Source organism: Dromiciops gliroides, chromosome 5, assembly GCF_019393635.1.
Source record: "Dromiciops gliroides isolate mDroGli1 chromosome 5, mDroGli1.pri, whole genome shotgun sequence".
NCBI lineage: Eukaryota > Metazoa > Chordata > Mammalia > Microbiotheria > Microbiotheriidae > Dromiciops > Dromiciops gliroides.
Window position 1 is genome coordinate 201,573,001 of NC_057865.1, and position 16,380 is coordinate 201,589,380.

Sequence of the window (16,380 nt, forward strand, 5' to 3'; positions counted from 1 at the left end):
TTTCTTTACTATCTTTGATTAGCTCTTAGCTTTCCTGGCTGGGTTAAGTCTTTGAGCAAAATTTCCTACACTGGTTGATTTCTAGATGAGGAAGTAGAAAAGGGGAAAACTTTGGTCTTAATTCAATAATTAGTTATTAAATACAAGAGATAAATACTATTTATCTCAATTCTGTTCAGTGATCTATTAATTAACCCATGCTTTTGGCACTTTTTAAACATCAAAGAGGTATTTGCTCCGAGAAACTGCCTTAAGATAGCTGGTTGAGTAAAGGTAGAGGACAACATGGAGGGTTGAAGGAAATACCATAAGAACAGGAATCTAGTCAGCACCTTCCCAGATGACAGGCTGTATGGACATCGTGATTAATGCTTTTAGGGAAATGACATCATTACTGTGAAAATAATGTGTTTATATATTTATATGTATTACCAATTATATTTTTGTGAATTGGTCTGAACCTCAAAAAAAAAACACACACCACCAATATCACACAGTTGTAGTGTGGCTCCTATGTTGGAATGCACTCAATTTGCCTAGTCACACCCATGATTGTGTCACTCTGAGAATGACACAGAGTCAAGCTGATCTCTACCAAGGGGCAACGAGGAGGATGGTAACAAGTTAGGATTGACAAAGTGTCAACTGCTCACAAAGAAATCGATCAGAGAAGCAAGAGTGGAAAATTTGTTATATAAATGTGGATTCCCTCTAATAATAAGAAGCGTTCAGGACAAGGAGAGCAAACGGCAGCACTAGGAACTTGTGGACTATCTTATTGTAAGTATAAATATCCTCCTCCCCCCTTCCTCCCCCCGCCATGGGGCTTAATTAAATTTGTTACGAGTATGGTTAGAGTGCTTGCAAGCAGAGTTGGAGTTAGCCTTTTGAGGTATCTTATAGATTTTCTTAGGGGAATGTCCCCGTCCAGCTCAAAATCTTTGATTCCAAATAAACATCAGTTATTATTACAATGTGTATACTAGCAGTCACTCTTTTTGTTGATTGATTCTTTCATGTCTTTTAAGTTTCAAGAAATAGAATCTTAAACAGATCCATGGGGTCCCTTATTTTAAACCTTTATGACTTTGTAAGCTTTGAGCCTCTCTTTTCTTAGATTTCCACTGCCTCGGAGGGAAAGCCCCAAGACTTTTAATCAAACAGGTAGTAGCCCCCGCCTGTTGAAGCTGATCCTTACGTCTTCCCCCGGCTCCCCGCTTTCTCTGGTGGCAAAGCAAGCAGAAATGCAGCCCGGAAGTTCGTTTTCGGACACCTCCTGGGGCTCTACCCGCGAGCCTAAGACATCAGGATGCGGCTGGAAGCTCTGGGGTCCTTTTGTGACCCCAATACTCCTCCTCGCCTCCAGTCCCTACTACATTCTCTCTGCTCTGGGGTAAGCGCAAAGCCGTAACTATGGAGACAGGATAAGACGCTACCGAGCCGGGCCCGCCCCCCTCGCGTCCCTGGACTTTCCGCTTCCGTTGGAAGCGGGGGCTGAGCGCGCCCCCGCGCTCCGAGGGGGCGGAGGAGGAGGAGGAGGTAGAAGAGGGGAAGGAGCGCGTGCTTCCTTGTTGTCGAAGATTGTTCTCGGGCCGAACCACAAATCCCCAGATGCACCAGGGGAGGTCGTGAGCTTGGAAAAGCAGGGACTTCCGGCTCTGGGTGGCGCGCCTGCGTACCTAGCGCTGTCGTATTGGCTCGAGAGGTCTCGTGCGATGCGTGTCACAGCGACGTGCAGCCGTGGGGCGGGGAAGACGAGGCGGCGGCGGCGGTCGCGGCGGTCGCGGCGGCGGCGGCGGCGCGAACACGGACGCGATTTCGCTGGAGCGGAGGTGGTCGCGGCAGCGGCTGGAGCGGGTTCTGCCCCTTCCCTCCTCCGCTCCCCCTCCTTCCCCCCCTTCCCTTCCGAAGAGGCAGAGCCTGGCTCAGAGAGGCGGCGACAAGTTCCGGGTGAGGGACCCTGGAGTCCAAACAAACCCCTCTCCCCGATGGGGGTGACTGGGGGCGGGGGGAGGGAAAGCATTGAGAGCACCAGCCTCCCCTGTCTGTCAAAAGCACTCAGGGAGGGAGCGCGCCCCTCCTTCCCGGCCGCGGTCTTTCTGCAGGTCGGAGGCCGAAGTCCCGTTATTTCCTCATCGGGGGCTTGTCACACTTCCCACCCCTTCAAGAAGGGTAGGGGTTCCTTTGCTGTCCCTGCCTCCGGAGCAGATGATTTCCCCCATCCTCCTGCCGTCACCGGAGCTTAGTAGCGACTTCCCACCCGAAGCTTGCCCGACTATTGTTTCCTAAAGATGCTTTGTTTACCTGATTGCATTTCCTCTTTCCCGTGAATTTTGGGGTGCCTTTATTTACCTTTGCGAATAACTGACAGTATCCTTCATGAGTTCCTCCCATCCCATCTTTGAAGCTCCGGAGCATATTTACCCACTTCGACCACTTAAGATCGTGTACTTAGAGCTCTCTGCTTTCCTCTGGGATTTGCTTTTCTTTAACAGCTATAGTTTCTCAATTTCATGACGAGAACTGGGTCAGAAATTTGTGTTCAGCAGACTCTGAGTTCTGTGATTTTGGTTTCCCGCAGGTATTTCTTTTCTCTATAACTTGGGGTGTTGCTTATCTGTATGTTTGTTAGTAGGGCATTAGTAGTAGTGGGGCAGTAGTAGTGGCAGTACCAAGACTAGGTAGGTTGATATTTAATCCTAAGAGAGAAAACAGTATTCTGGAGGTATTGTGGAGTTGATGGAGGAATTGAGTTGAAAGGCTTCCAAGCCATAGGTATTGGGACCTTTGGACCCATATGGATATTTCTCAAATCTTTCCTCAGCCATCTTCGCCAGGAGCATTTAAAAACAAGTAGGGTTGGGCTTTCCGTGTTACTTCGATAGTTCCAATTCATCCTCTTATCTTCCTTCTTTTCTCCCTCCATTTCTCCTCCAGGAATGATTAGGATCTTCTGAAATTGCTATGAGGGAATTAAGTTAAGAATGGGAGGAATGATTGCAATTTTGGGTAGAGAGAGATAAAGCAATACAATTCCTATAGTGTGTGATCCCAGGGAAGAGCTTTGCCATTTGGACTTTGATCCCTATTTCCAGAAATACAATTTAGAAAATACCACTTAACTTCCCTTCACCATCTTTTCCATACCACTCCAAGAAATCTGTTGCAAGAGGTAATTGATTTTTTAGGTGCTGCATTTTACTTTTTTGGGGATGGGTAGTCATATATATTTTAAACTATTCATTCTGGTCATTGAAGTGCACCTATTACTAAAGTTGGTTTCTTTCTTTCGATACCATCTCTATCTTAGGAAATGAATTGATTTGAGATCATGGATTTGAATGCTAAATATGGTTGTCATACTGCAGGTAACCCATCAGGGAGAGTTGAGAATATTACACACACACACACACACACACACACACACACACACACACACACACACACACACACACACACACACACCCCCATGATAATCAACTAGGTTATTATAAAATTCAGTGAACTTTTGAAGTGAACTTAGGGTAAGAAGCTCCTTTTCTATAAATAGTTTGAACTTTAAAATTTAAAAGTATAGTTAATTTTCTAAGAAAAGGTAAGACCAAAAAACCTCTTTCATAGTGAATCTTCCATGATAATTGTGAATCATAAACTGTTGTGAAATAGATACTACTGAATTTTTCTCATTAGTGGTACAGATTGATTTACTGTTCCCCAATTTAACTATTAAGATTGGCTGCCTTATTAGATTTGTTCAGGGTTTCTTGCACATTTGCTGAGGACTAACAATACCATACCTACTGACTTTAGAGAATCTTAAATGTAATGACATCCAGTTAATATTTTCCCCCTTAATTGGTATGTCAGCTCACATAAGTTTTTTCTTATAGTGCTTGATATAATGGTGAAGTTTTCTTTTCAGAGTTTCAGAATTTGAAAGTTTATGAACACTTCTCATAGGAAATTTACAAATTGTGTTTTCCCTAATCACCTGAAATTATGATGATTGGGTGTCTAGTTTTTATTCTGTTTGTCAGGGTATATAATACTACTAGGTTTTCAAGGCACTAAACTCATAACAGCAGTAGTTTAAAAAACATCTTTTTAATTCTTGTATAATTTGGTAACAACTTTTATGGTACTTTAAGATTTGGAAAGTGTTTTACAAACATCTAAAAGCCTTGTAAAGGAAGTAGCTCAAGTATTATTGTCTCAATTTTATAGATGAGGAGGTTGTCTTAGAGGTCAAGTAATTGCTAAGGAATTCCACAGCTAGTATCAAATTCAAGTTTGGATCCGATGTCTTTTTTTCTTCAATGTTCAGTACTTTTTCTCTCCTCCCCCCCCCCCCCCCATGAAGTTTCATCGCTGTGTGGATACTCATTTTCTGTCAGAAATGGTTGTGTAAATATCATTTGGGATTGTATATTAGGAAATCCATGTTATACTTGGGTTATTGCCAGGTTTGATTTTAATAATGTAGTAAAGCAAATCCCACCAGTAGAGTCCTTTCATGACCTGGTGTGTGAGTAACTCTGGGTTCTAAGGTCTCACTGCTGCTATTGGAGCAGTGGTGTCAAACTCAAAGAGGGCCATTAAACTGTTCATAAGGATCCCTGTGGATCATACATTGACTTAGAAAACCACATATATTTATATATTTCTTTTTTCATTAATACATCACCTCATTAAAATTAAATAAGAACTACATTTTAATCTGGTTCAGGCTGGCACTTGGGATTTGTGGGCCATGTGTGACCTTGCTGTGTATTAACACTTCTGCCATAGAATACAATTAGCTATAGAATATAAAATGTTTTCCACTATGCCTACTAAGTTACAGAGTAGTCATTGTCATTTGCATTGGTGGAGGGAATACATGAATTGATTACATGATTTGAAAACCAAAATCACCTTTATGTGGGTTAAAAAAATGTTTATGGTTTTAAAGACTGTATGATTTTTCACTATTCATCAATTAGAAGTGTATAGTATTTTGAAAAAATAGAATTATCTAAATATACTTAGAGCTGAGAGAAATCTTAGAGATCATCTAGTCTAGTTTTTCTAATCAAAACTAGTGCAGACTTGTAAAATATATGATTCTTGAATGGTGTACCTAGTAGCTGGAGGTGAGAAGAGTGGAGAAGTAAGTTTTTAAATAAATTATGGATTTTAAGAATTAAGGAACCTTGGTTGCAAAAGTATCATGGACCAGTCCTTTCAACTTTGTTGGGAAACACTGATAATTTAGCCTAACTCCTTTATGTATTCATACATTAATTTTATATATTCACAGATTGTTGTAACAAGGTGCTTTAGAGATCCAACCGACCCTTTCATTTTACAGACAGGAAACTGAGTAATTATGCTACTGTCAGCATTAATCCATCAATAAGTATTTGCTAATTGACTGCTACATACAAGGCACAGGGAATACAAATACAACACTTTTTTTTTTTAATTTGCAAAGCAATGGGGGTTAAGTGACTTGCCCAGGGTCACACAGCTAGCAAGTGTCTGAAGCCAGATTTGAATTTAGGAAGATGAATCTTCTTGACTCCAGGCTGGTTACTCTATCCACTGCACCACCTAGCTACCCCCAAACAGGAGACAACAAGTAAGTGTATAGGGAATAAGTACAAAGTTGTTTTTTTTTTTTTAAAGTGAGGCAATTGGGGTTAAGTGACTTGCCCAGGGTCACACAGCTAGTAAGTGTTAAGTGTCTGAGTCGGGATTTGAACTCAAGTACTCCTGACTCCAGGGCCGGTGCTCTGCGCCACCTAGCTGCCCCCAGTACAAAGTTAAATAAGGCTGGTTTGGGAGGGAAGACAACTAGTAGTTATGGGGAAAAGAGCATTCAGGAAAAGCATCTTGTAGAAAGTAGTACCTGAGCCGAATCTCTCTCTCTGTCTCTTTTTTTTTTTTTGGTGGGGCAATAAGGGTTAAGTGACTTGCCCAGGGTCACACAGCTAGTATCAAATGTCTGAGGCTAGATTTGAACTCAGGTCCTCCTGAATCCAGGGCCGGTACATGAGTGTTATGGAAAGTTCTTTAGTGAATAGTGTGGAAATAAAGGCTATAAAATTTTATTTTATTTGCAGGACAATGAGGGTTAAGTGACTTGCCCAGGGTCACACAGCTAGTAAGTGCCAAGTGTCAGATCTGAACTCAGGTCCTACTGACTCCAAGGCCAGTGCTCTATCCACTGCGCCACCTAGCTGCCCCTTGTAGTCTTACACTTGTCCATAGTTACACAGCTAATTTGTGATAGGGGTAGGATTTGAACCTAGATCTTCCTGTCTTCAAGTCTAGCTCTCTATTATGCCTTTACATTTACTTTGTACATATTTTTACATAACATATGTGTACATGTAGTTTTTTTTAATAGACTGTAAGCCCCTCAAGGGTGAGAACTGTTTGACTTTTGTGTTTATAACCCCCAGTGACTCATAACAGTGCTTGACACATAGTAGGTACTAAAAATGACTTGTATTTATAACTCCCAGTGCTGTCTATAGTGCTTGACACAGTAGGTGCTAAAAATGCTTGTTGACTAATTGATTAGTTTCTAAGTCAGCAAGTCAACAATCATTTATTAGTCACCTAAATGTGCCAGGTTCTCTGCTCATGTGAGATGTTATGATATAGAATTATTTCTAGACATTAGACCTTATGATTTGAGCCTTCTTTGAGAATGTTTTCAGGCCTGGTTATTAAATATAATGGAATCCTGTGGGAGTCTACCAGTTGATATAATTTACTATTAATGGGACTAATAAAGCCTGTCTTAATAGGTGAAATAAAATTCACCTTGAAGTAAAATTTTAGATAATTATTGAGCACATTATAGGCATTTATTATCTACAAAAAGGAAACAGTACTTCCTTTTTATCATTTTCATAGGGATATCATGAAAATTTGAGAAAAGTTCAAAAGTAGTTTGAAACTCCATGGAACTGTGTTTTAAAAAGTATTACTGGGGGCGGCTAGGTGGCGCAGTGGATAAAGCACCGGCCCTGGAGTCAGGAGGACCTGAGTTCAAATTCAGTCTCAGACACTTGACACTTAACTAGCTGTGTGACCCTGGGCAAGTCACTTAACCCCCATTGCCCCGCAAAAAAAAAAAAGTATTACTAAAGCAGGAAGCAGCTTTTTTTTTTATATATACACACACACACACACACACACACACACACACACACACACATATACATATATACATATATATATTTAATATGAAACACTTCATGAATTTGCATGTCATCCTTGCACAGGGGCTATACTAATCTATGCATTGTTCCGATTTTGGTATATGTGCTACCGAAGCAAGCATGAAGCTTATATTCTTACCATTGATTAATGTTTGCCTTTGTATTTTCAGTCTTCTAATTACAGAGAAATGCATTTCATGTTTGTTGTAGTTTTGAGAGTTTCTAAACCAGAAGAAGAAACCTATAGGACCACTGGGAGAATGTGTTTTTTTTTTTTTTTAAACCCAATTTTGGATTGACATTGTTTTTGAATGGTTTGTAGATGAATTAGTTCCTTAAGAGATCTTCTGATTTTATTTTTACTTTTTGGACTAGACCTAGGATTTTATTGGTAGAAAGAACTCTGGATGAAATGATGGAAGCTCTTGGATACCTGATTTGCAGTCTATAGTCTTTAAGAGAGTTGACACTGAAAGGTTAAGTGACTTGCTTAGGATCACACAATCAGATTGTATCAGAGGGAGGACTTGAACTCAGCTCTTCCTCACTCCAAAGCCAGTTTTCTATCTCAACTAAGTCAGGTTGCTTTTAGTTTTTGGACCAGACCTTTACTTTCTTCAGCGTAGGGAACTCCTGGTAAGGATTTATATTAGATGCATCAGCATATAGTCCATTTACTGCTGTAGAGAGTTGCCTGCCCTTTCTTAGAGGTCATGTGAATTGTTCAGGGTTACACAGCAGCCCCTATGTGTCAGAGACAGGACTTGAACCTAAAGCTTCCTGACTGAGACCAGTTCTCCATCTACTGTGATAGGCTACTTCTCATTCATTTAGTGGATTCTATAGGTGATCCTGACTTTTAATTCATACAGAAGTATTAATAGGGTGGTTTATAAATAGCACATTATTATATGCTCTTTATGATATATACAATTTATAGCTATATTTCTATAGCAAATTATTACTGTCTTGAAACACTTTTTATCATTTAAACTATAGTATATAATAATGAAACTATTGTATAGATTGTAAAGATAGAATTGTATAGGGTGCAAGTCATGTTAAACTTCAAGTGAGAGGGGAAATGTAATTTTCAAAATAATTTACATCATACAATTAATATTGAAACGGAATCATAAAATCATTAGAGCCTTTAGAAATAATTTTGTCTAGTGACCTTAATTTCATTGATGAGGAAAATGAAAATTTAGAGAAAGGAAGTAAGCTTGCCCAAGGTCATTCAGGGAATTAATGGGAGAGCTAGAATGAGAATGTTTATTTGGATTTTCAATCCAGTATTCTTTGTGCTGTACCCTAGCTGCCTTACATAATAGTAGCTTTTTAAAACTTTCTAAGTAGGAAATAACTTCTTTAAAGGAACATTTCCCAGGTGATTTGGTTGTCTTGATTAGGCATATGAATGTGAGAATTAGAAAAGTAATGACACCATTGAAATGATGGTGAGGTTATAGACTTATTTGAAAATCATATTATCCTGAAGGTAAATTTTGATGCAATTAAACTTTGTTGACATCTTTCTCTTGACATTTTTCTTTTTGACAAGGTACTCCGTTCTAATTTTTGGACTGCTCTAATTCTTAGTAGAATGTAAGCTCTGTTAGGATAAATACTCTCATTTCTGTACATGTATCTCCAGTGCCAAGCAGGCACAGACTGAACTTCATATAACAGATGCTTATATGTTTTTTTTTTTCATTCAAATTGAAGTTGTAAGAAAAGAACAGTGAATCTCATTTCTGTACTGATGATTATTCCTAAGGACATAGTAAAATTTGTAATGATTAGGCCAGTAAATACACATTACTTTATAAGTACATGTTATCCTTGCTGAATTCTTGACCCTTTGAATTTGATATGCAGACTTGACAATGTTTGATAAAATTTTATGTGAACCTAATTTTAAGTTAAAATCACATTATTAATTTAAGTCAGTTTGTAAGGAAATAGTGGCAGCAGAACACCCTAGATATGTACTGTAGTTAATTCTTAGTGTAGTTTATTTTATTTATTTATTTTTTTAAGTGAGGCAATTGGGGTTAAGTGACTTGCCCAGGGTCACACAGCTAGTAGGTGTGTGTTAAGTGTCTGAGGCCGGATTTGAACTTAGGTACTCCTGACTTCAGGGCCGGTGCTCTATCCACTGCGCCACCTAGCTGCCCCATTAGTGTAGTTTATTAATGACTTGGTAACACTATATTATTTAGGAACTATGGAGAAATTAAGAAACTTATTGTAAAATCAGAGAGGCTTAGGGTTTAGGAGATATCTAAGAGATCATCTAATCCAGTGGGGTAGAACTCAATAGTAATGAATCCCTGTGGGAACATCTTGATTTAGAAAACCACAGATTAACATTATATATGTTGTACTGTATTATTTATTTTGTTAAAACATTTTATTTTTAATCTGGTTGGGCTGCTTTGGAAGTTTTGCTAACTGAAATGGGTTTCAAGTTTGACACCACTGATCTATTTTAATTCACTTTTTTTTACACGAGCAAATAGAGGTTTAGAAGTTGAATGACTTAACATGTGCTTGCCTTAATTAATAAGTGACAGAGCTGTATAATTACAGGTTCTGAGCTTTTTCTACTCTTATCATACTGCCTGGTATTGTAGTTTTGTGCTTCATGAAATGGCAGATCATATATAAACTCGAACCTTTATAACATTTGGTCAGAAAAAAGTTTCTCATTTTATTACATTTAGCCTTTATGGGGCATGCAAAGAGTCACTTGTTACAAATTTGGTTCAGTTTCCTTAGATAACTTAATCACTCCAGGCCTTAGTTCTTCCATCTATAATGGGGGGGGGGGGCAGTGAGGGTTAAGTGACTTGCCCAGGGTCACACAGCTAGTAAGTGTCATGTGTCTGAGGCTGGGTTTGAACTTAGGTCTTCCTGAATCCAGGGCCAGTGCTTTATCCACTGTGACACCTAGTGCCCCCCCCCCATCTATAAATTTTGATGAGGTGAGGGGGGTGTGATTAAATGGCCTTTAAGGCTGCTTTTGTTAATATGAATGTATGGATCACCTGGATTTGATGGAGGTGCCTTCTTATCTAAAAGTAGTTTTTATGAAACCCTGGATCAATAGGATTAATAGGAGCAAAATGTCCTTCAAATGAACTCCAAAACTGAACCCAGATAGCAGATAAAAGACCCTACCTAGTGACTTCTTTTCACTCAGGATGGTAAGTCTCTATCTATGGACATCTCCCTGTCCTCATCCTTGCCAAACCCTTTTTTGGAATCCTATAATCTTGTCATGATGCCTCTGTTACATCCATTCTTGTTATAGTATTTGCTATTGGGTTGTAACTGTAACTGACAATGCCCTGTAACCCATGGGCAAAGAAACCTTAAAAACCCTTAGAAGGAAAGGGTCTCTGAGCTTCCCTCTTAGGAGGGGGAGTCTCCACATGATCATGTGTTATATATTTCTTCTTGGGACAAAATATTAAATTGATAATTATGTTTTTTCTGTCTGTGATCTGTTTTGTAGGAGGACAGGTATGGATAGCATGTTCTCTGATCTGGTTAGTAGATTAATTTCTCTGATCTGGTTTTGGTAGGAGATATTATAAGATATAATTTCTCTGATCTGTTTATTAATTTTGTAGGAAAGATTAAAGGTTATTTTTCTGATATGTTTGTGAGAGACAGGCAGATACAAAAACTATATTTTAATATTCAACACTTTCAATTCTAAATCTATGATCCTATGATAAATAATGTTATTTTCAAGCTGGAAAAAATCATAAATCCTAGCTAAATTATTTACTTTTAAGATTTGTGTTTTATAGGGTTTTTGTGTGTGTGAATGAGTTTTGGATTTTTCTTTTAAAAGCCATTTAATAATAATAATATCATTTATATTGTGCTTTAAGGTTTGTAAGGTACTTTACAAATATCTCTTTTACCCATGGAAACCTTGGAAGGTAAGTATTGTTATTATCCTCATTTTATAGATGAGGAAATTGAGGCAGACAATGATTAGGTGATTTCCTCAGGATTACACAGCTGGTGAGTAATTGTCTAAAGCCAGATTTGACCCAGGTTAAGTCTAGTCCTCTGTATGCTTTGACTATCTACCTTCTGTCAAATGTTGAACTTTCTAGAAAGCTATCTAGAAAGAAGCTGTTCTGTGTTAAATAAGCCAGTAAGAGTATCCTATGGGTTTTTTTTAACCTCTTTTTTTTTTTGGAGGTATTTTTTTAAAAAAGTTTTTATTTATGCCTTTTAACTGTAATCATTTTCATTTATCTCCATGTTTTTTTCCTTGTCCCTGGTGCCAGTATCAGCCTTACAGAGCATTTTATGTGTAGTTCATTGTTGATTATAATTTGCAATGTTATATATTTCCTGCTACTCTTAGATGCACAACCTGGTGGTTGGTGAGGCTGTGCCTAACAAGTGGTAGTCAGTGCATTTTGGTGTCAGTCTCAGAATATTCTGAGACTAGTCCTAAATTGGCATTGATATTGAGTCTGTGTAGTATTTCCCCAGTGATTAAATAATGCATTATGCTAACTTGGGTAGGGTTGCAAATATCTTAGAAGATAGACTAGAAAGTGACCATGACTTAGAAGAAATAGTATGTAAAGAGAATAAATGTTTTTGTGTACTACCAGTTTGAATAGACCGAGTCACTGTTATTTGTGTGTGCATATCTTTTGTTTGTTATATCACCTTCATTGTCTAACACAGTTCTCTCTTCCAGAGAGCCATCCCTTAAAATTTTATAGCAAAGAAGAAAAAAAAAAATAGAAAAAAAATTCAGCAAAACTAATCAATACATCAACTGAGTCTAAGGTTATATTAAGTGTTCTACACCCTTAGTAACGCTCTCTCTCCAAATAAGGGCAGGAGGTCATTCTCATCTCTTTTGTGGCAACCAGAACTGGGTGTTACAATTTCATAGCATTAAAGAAATTTTTTTTTGTTATTTCCATTTACATTGTTGTTTTTATGTATATTATTTTCCTGATTCTCCTTGCTTTACTTTGCATCTTATTTGTATGTCCATTGTGTTTTAACAGAAAAATAAAAGACAAAAACTCTTCAAAATAATAGATATGATTTTATAAAAGTTTAGGCTGTGCAAGAATTAGGAAATCTCCCCCTCTCTATATGTCCAGTTTATTTCACACACTAGTGTTCCTTATGAGGATTTTGTTTTCTTTTTTGTTTGTTTTTTGCAAGGCAATGAGGGTTAAGTGACTTGCCCAGGGTCACACAGGTAGTAAGTGTCAAGTGTCTGAGGCCAGATTTGAACTCAGGTACTCCTGACTCCAGGTCTGGTGCTTTATCCACTGTGCCACCTAGCTTCCCGATTTTGTTTTGTTTTTTTAAAATTTCTCTAATACATCCATTTTTAGCCACCCTTTTTTAAGTGGAAGGAAGAGAAATTGGAGGTCTGGAGCAGAGCTCTTTACTCTGTATCCCTTAACACTCCTGAGTGTTGCCCAAATTAAAATGTAATTGGGAAATATTTAACAAATGAAAATATAATATAACATAGATAATGTTAATATGTTTTTCTATAGTCTGGCTGTGGAATCTTTATTTATAGGGTTTTTTTTGTTGTTTGATTGGGGTTTTTTTGTTTAGTTTTGTTTTTTGGTGAGGCAGTTGGGGTTAAGTGACTTGCCCAGGGTCACACAGCTAGTAAGTGTCAGGATTTTAACTCAGATCCTCCTGAATCCAGGGCTGGTGCTTTATCCTAGCTGCCCCATCTTTATTTATAGTTTAGTGGTCCCCAATTTCTATTAGAGTTTGACACCAATTGTCTAGAGAAGAGGATCTCAAACCTTTAATGCTCACTGAAACAGATTAAAACGTAATTGTGAAATGTTTAACAAAAAAAAAATCATACCTAAAGATCATGCAAATGTGCTTTTCTAAGTTGGTTTGCTGCCTGCAGGGGCACTTTGACACCATTTGTCTAGAGGACATTTGTGAACAAGCACAGAATTAGAAACTGGACCTTTGAGAAAAGATTTAATGATCTTGGAAGATTTATTGGGGAATGGACAAAGCAAAATGGTGACATAATAGGATTATAAGTCTAGAGCTGCAAGAGACTATCTAGCTAATTTCATTTACAGGTGAGAGTGAAGCCCAAAGAGCTATTGTAACCTTTGAGAATGCAAGGTCATTTCCATATAATGAAGCAAGAGGGTCGCTTTGGAGGATTGATTATAGCAATGTTCTGTAATAGTTAATTTCTGGTGTGAAATACCATCATAGTATATTTCCAAATTTTTTTCCCCCCATTTTAATCTTAGATGCTGATTTTTGGTACTCTGACACTGTTGGCCTGAGGCTAAGAAAACAATGTGACTAAATATAATGTGTCTTTGTACTCTGAATTAAAACACTTTAGTCTCTGGTACTGAACATAGAGTACTCTGCTGTTGAAAACAACATTAAAATCATGTGGTTTTACTAGTCCAATATATTTCCTCCATCATTTGATTGAAAGCAGATATAATTACCTAGACATGATTAAAATAACTTATTTTTAAAGTTTTCTTTTTTTTTTTTAAGTTAGAGGGGTGGCCTTGACTTATGTGATGTTCTTATCTCCCTTGCTAAAAAATAAGAGTAGGGTCACAAGGTATAAGAATCTGAGTTGGAAATGACCTTAGTGACCATCTAGTCTTAATACCTGGGAAGAAAGTCCCATATGTCATAGTACTCAACAAGTGGTCAAAGGGCACCTTTGCTTGAATCCATTCTGCTTTTGGACAGCTCTAATAGCTTGGAAATTCTGCCTCACATTAAGCCTAAATTTTCTTTCTTTCTTTTTCTTTTTTTGCATTCTTTCACCTGTTGCTCCTAGTTCTGCCATCTAGGGTCAAACAGAACAAATCTAATCCCTCTTACATGTGGAAATCCTTTAGAAAATTCAAGACACTTTCATGTTGTTTTGCCCATAACAAGAATAGCTTTAATTTAACTTACGTAGTATTTTATGGATGGAGAAGTATTTTAGTTGTTTAAAAAAATGGAGTGGGAAGTTTCATTCACCAGTAATCCATTTATGATTCTGAACATGTGCTTATCTCTTACACAGAAGAATTTCTGTTTTTCAGCCATTTATCTTGCGGAGATGTTAGATTTACTCAGTCAAACTTTTAAATTAAAAAAAAAATCCTTGGGAGTTCATAGAATCATAATTTTAGAGCTAGAAGGGACCTGAGGGTCATCCAGTCACCTCATTTTACAAATAAGGAAATCAGTCAACAAGCATTTAAATCATTTCTGTAGAAAGGTAACAAAGAGCAACTCTTAAGTGCAGAGAGGCTGACTATCTATTCTTTGAATTACTCTTGCCTATTGCTTCTCTATTTCTTCTTCTTTTATCCTTTTAGTCATTTTGCTTTATTGAGACCTATTTTATAGAAAAAGAGCAAAGAATATGGAAGCTGAATTAGTTCAAGACATTTTTCTTCTTACCCCTGATAAAAGGTTTGTTTGGAGGAAGAAAGGTGACACCATTTGTTTAAAGAGGTTTGGAAATTGTCTGGATTTCATTAATCAGCTCTGTTCTGGTAGGAAGGAAAATTTTTAAAACCTATTCTATTTTATATTTGTATTTGAAACATTTTATTAGCAATCATGTTAATAATACATGCTTCCTGGGGGGAGAAAACCCACTTTGTTCCATTTATTAGATTGTATGGTCTGAGAGGCAACTCGGGTGTAGTTCATAGTGAGTTCAACTAAGAGTCAAGAAGACTTGAATTCAAGTCCCTTCTCTGAAACACAACAGCCGTGTGACCTTAAGCAAGTCATTTACTCCCTCAGCGATCTCAGGCTACTCACTAGGATTATAAATTGCAGAGTGATTTGGTTTTTGCACTGGTGTGGAGAGCGAATTTTCTTTTGCAAATGAAATGAGAGAAACAGAATGTTGGAAGGGATCTTGGTGGATATCTAGTCCAACTCATACATGAAAGGAATCTCTCCTATAAGCCTAATCAACAAGTGGCTTTATAGCCTATGTTTAAGAATTACAAAGAGAAGCAACCACTTTGGGTAAGCTCTAAATTTTTTCCTCATCATTAAGCTTACATTTACTTCATTGCCACACATTATTGTTCTTGGTTATTCCTTCAGGGGTTAAATTGAACAAGACTATCCTTCACATGACAGCCCTTCAAATGTTTGAAGACAGCTATCATGTCCTAATTGAATCATCTCTTTAGGCTAAACGTGCCCAATTTCTTCTGCTGATCCTTATGTGATATGGCCTCAATGTCAACTCACAGCCCTGGTTGGCCTCTTTTCTACTCTCATTAGCTTGTTAAACCATAGCATCTAGACCTGGATACAGTGCTCCAAATGAGTTCTGGCAAGGTCAGAGTACAGTGAGAGTATCAGCTCCTAATTCCTAAAAGCCAGGGCTCTTAGTGTAGCCTGAGATCAAATGAGCTTTTTTAGCTCTCATGTCATCCTCCTCTGCTGTTATTGAGCTTTTGTTCCATTTAAACCTTTCAGAACATCTGTTTATATGTGACTCCCCCATTTTGTAGGTTTGAGTGGATTTTTCATTTGGCTAAGTATAAGACTTTACCTTTACCCTTATGTATTTGTTCCAGCTTCATGTCACCTGCAAATTGGATGAATCTTTGCTTTTATATAAGTCCTAAATAAAAGTATTAAATAGTACAGATTGAGTCTCTGTACTCTGGGAGCATACCATTGGGGAACTCTTATCAGGGCAATGTGAAACTTTGAATATAGCCATCCAATCAGGTCACCAAATCAGTCAGTAAAGATTTGTTAAGTACCTACAGTGTTCAAGGCACTGAGTTAAATTCAGAGGATACCCTGAAGGTGCTCACAGTATAAAGAGACAACAAGCAAATATGTGAAGACAAGCTGTATATAGGATAAATACGAAACAACCAAGGGAAGGCCCTAGAATTAAGAGGGGTTGGAAAAGGCTTCCTGTAAAAGATGTGGTTTTAGTTGAGACTTAAACCAGGAGGTGGAGTTGAAGGGGAGTACATTTTAGGTATGTGGGACAGCGAGGGAAATCTTGCTAATCCATCTAATTGTATTATTGCTAATCTAGCTGTCTGTCTTCTCCACAATAATAATATGAGATACTTTATCAAAAGCTTTGCTAAAATCT

At 37.8% G+C, this 16,380-nt stretch overlaps 1 protein-coding gene and 1 non-coding gene across 3 annotated transcripts in view; one reads left to right on the top strand and one right to left on the bottom strand.

Moving 5' to 3' along the window:
- Positions 1–607: 607 nt before the first annotated feature.
- Positions 608–16,380, top strand: part of ADIPOR2 (adiponectin receptor 2) — a 61,162-nt gene continuing 45,389 nt past the window's right edge. The window contains exon 1 of one of the 2 annotated variants that reach the window (XM_043967522.1): positions 608–780. The gene's annotated coding sequence lies outside the window, so the exon portion shown is untranslated. Of the gene's footprint in view, positions 781–1,764; positions 1,951–16,380 lie in introns of those variants that run through there. The other variant, XM_043967521.1, reaches the window with a different exon arrangement.
- LOC122730227 lies at positions 7,233–7,336 on the bottom strand. The gene has a single exon (XR_006353427.1). It is a non-coding gene; the product is annotated as a U6 spliceosomal RNA (small nuclear RNA).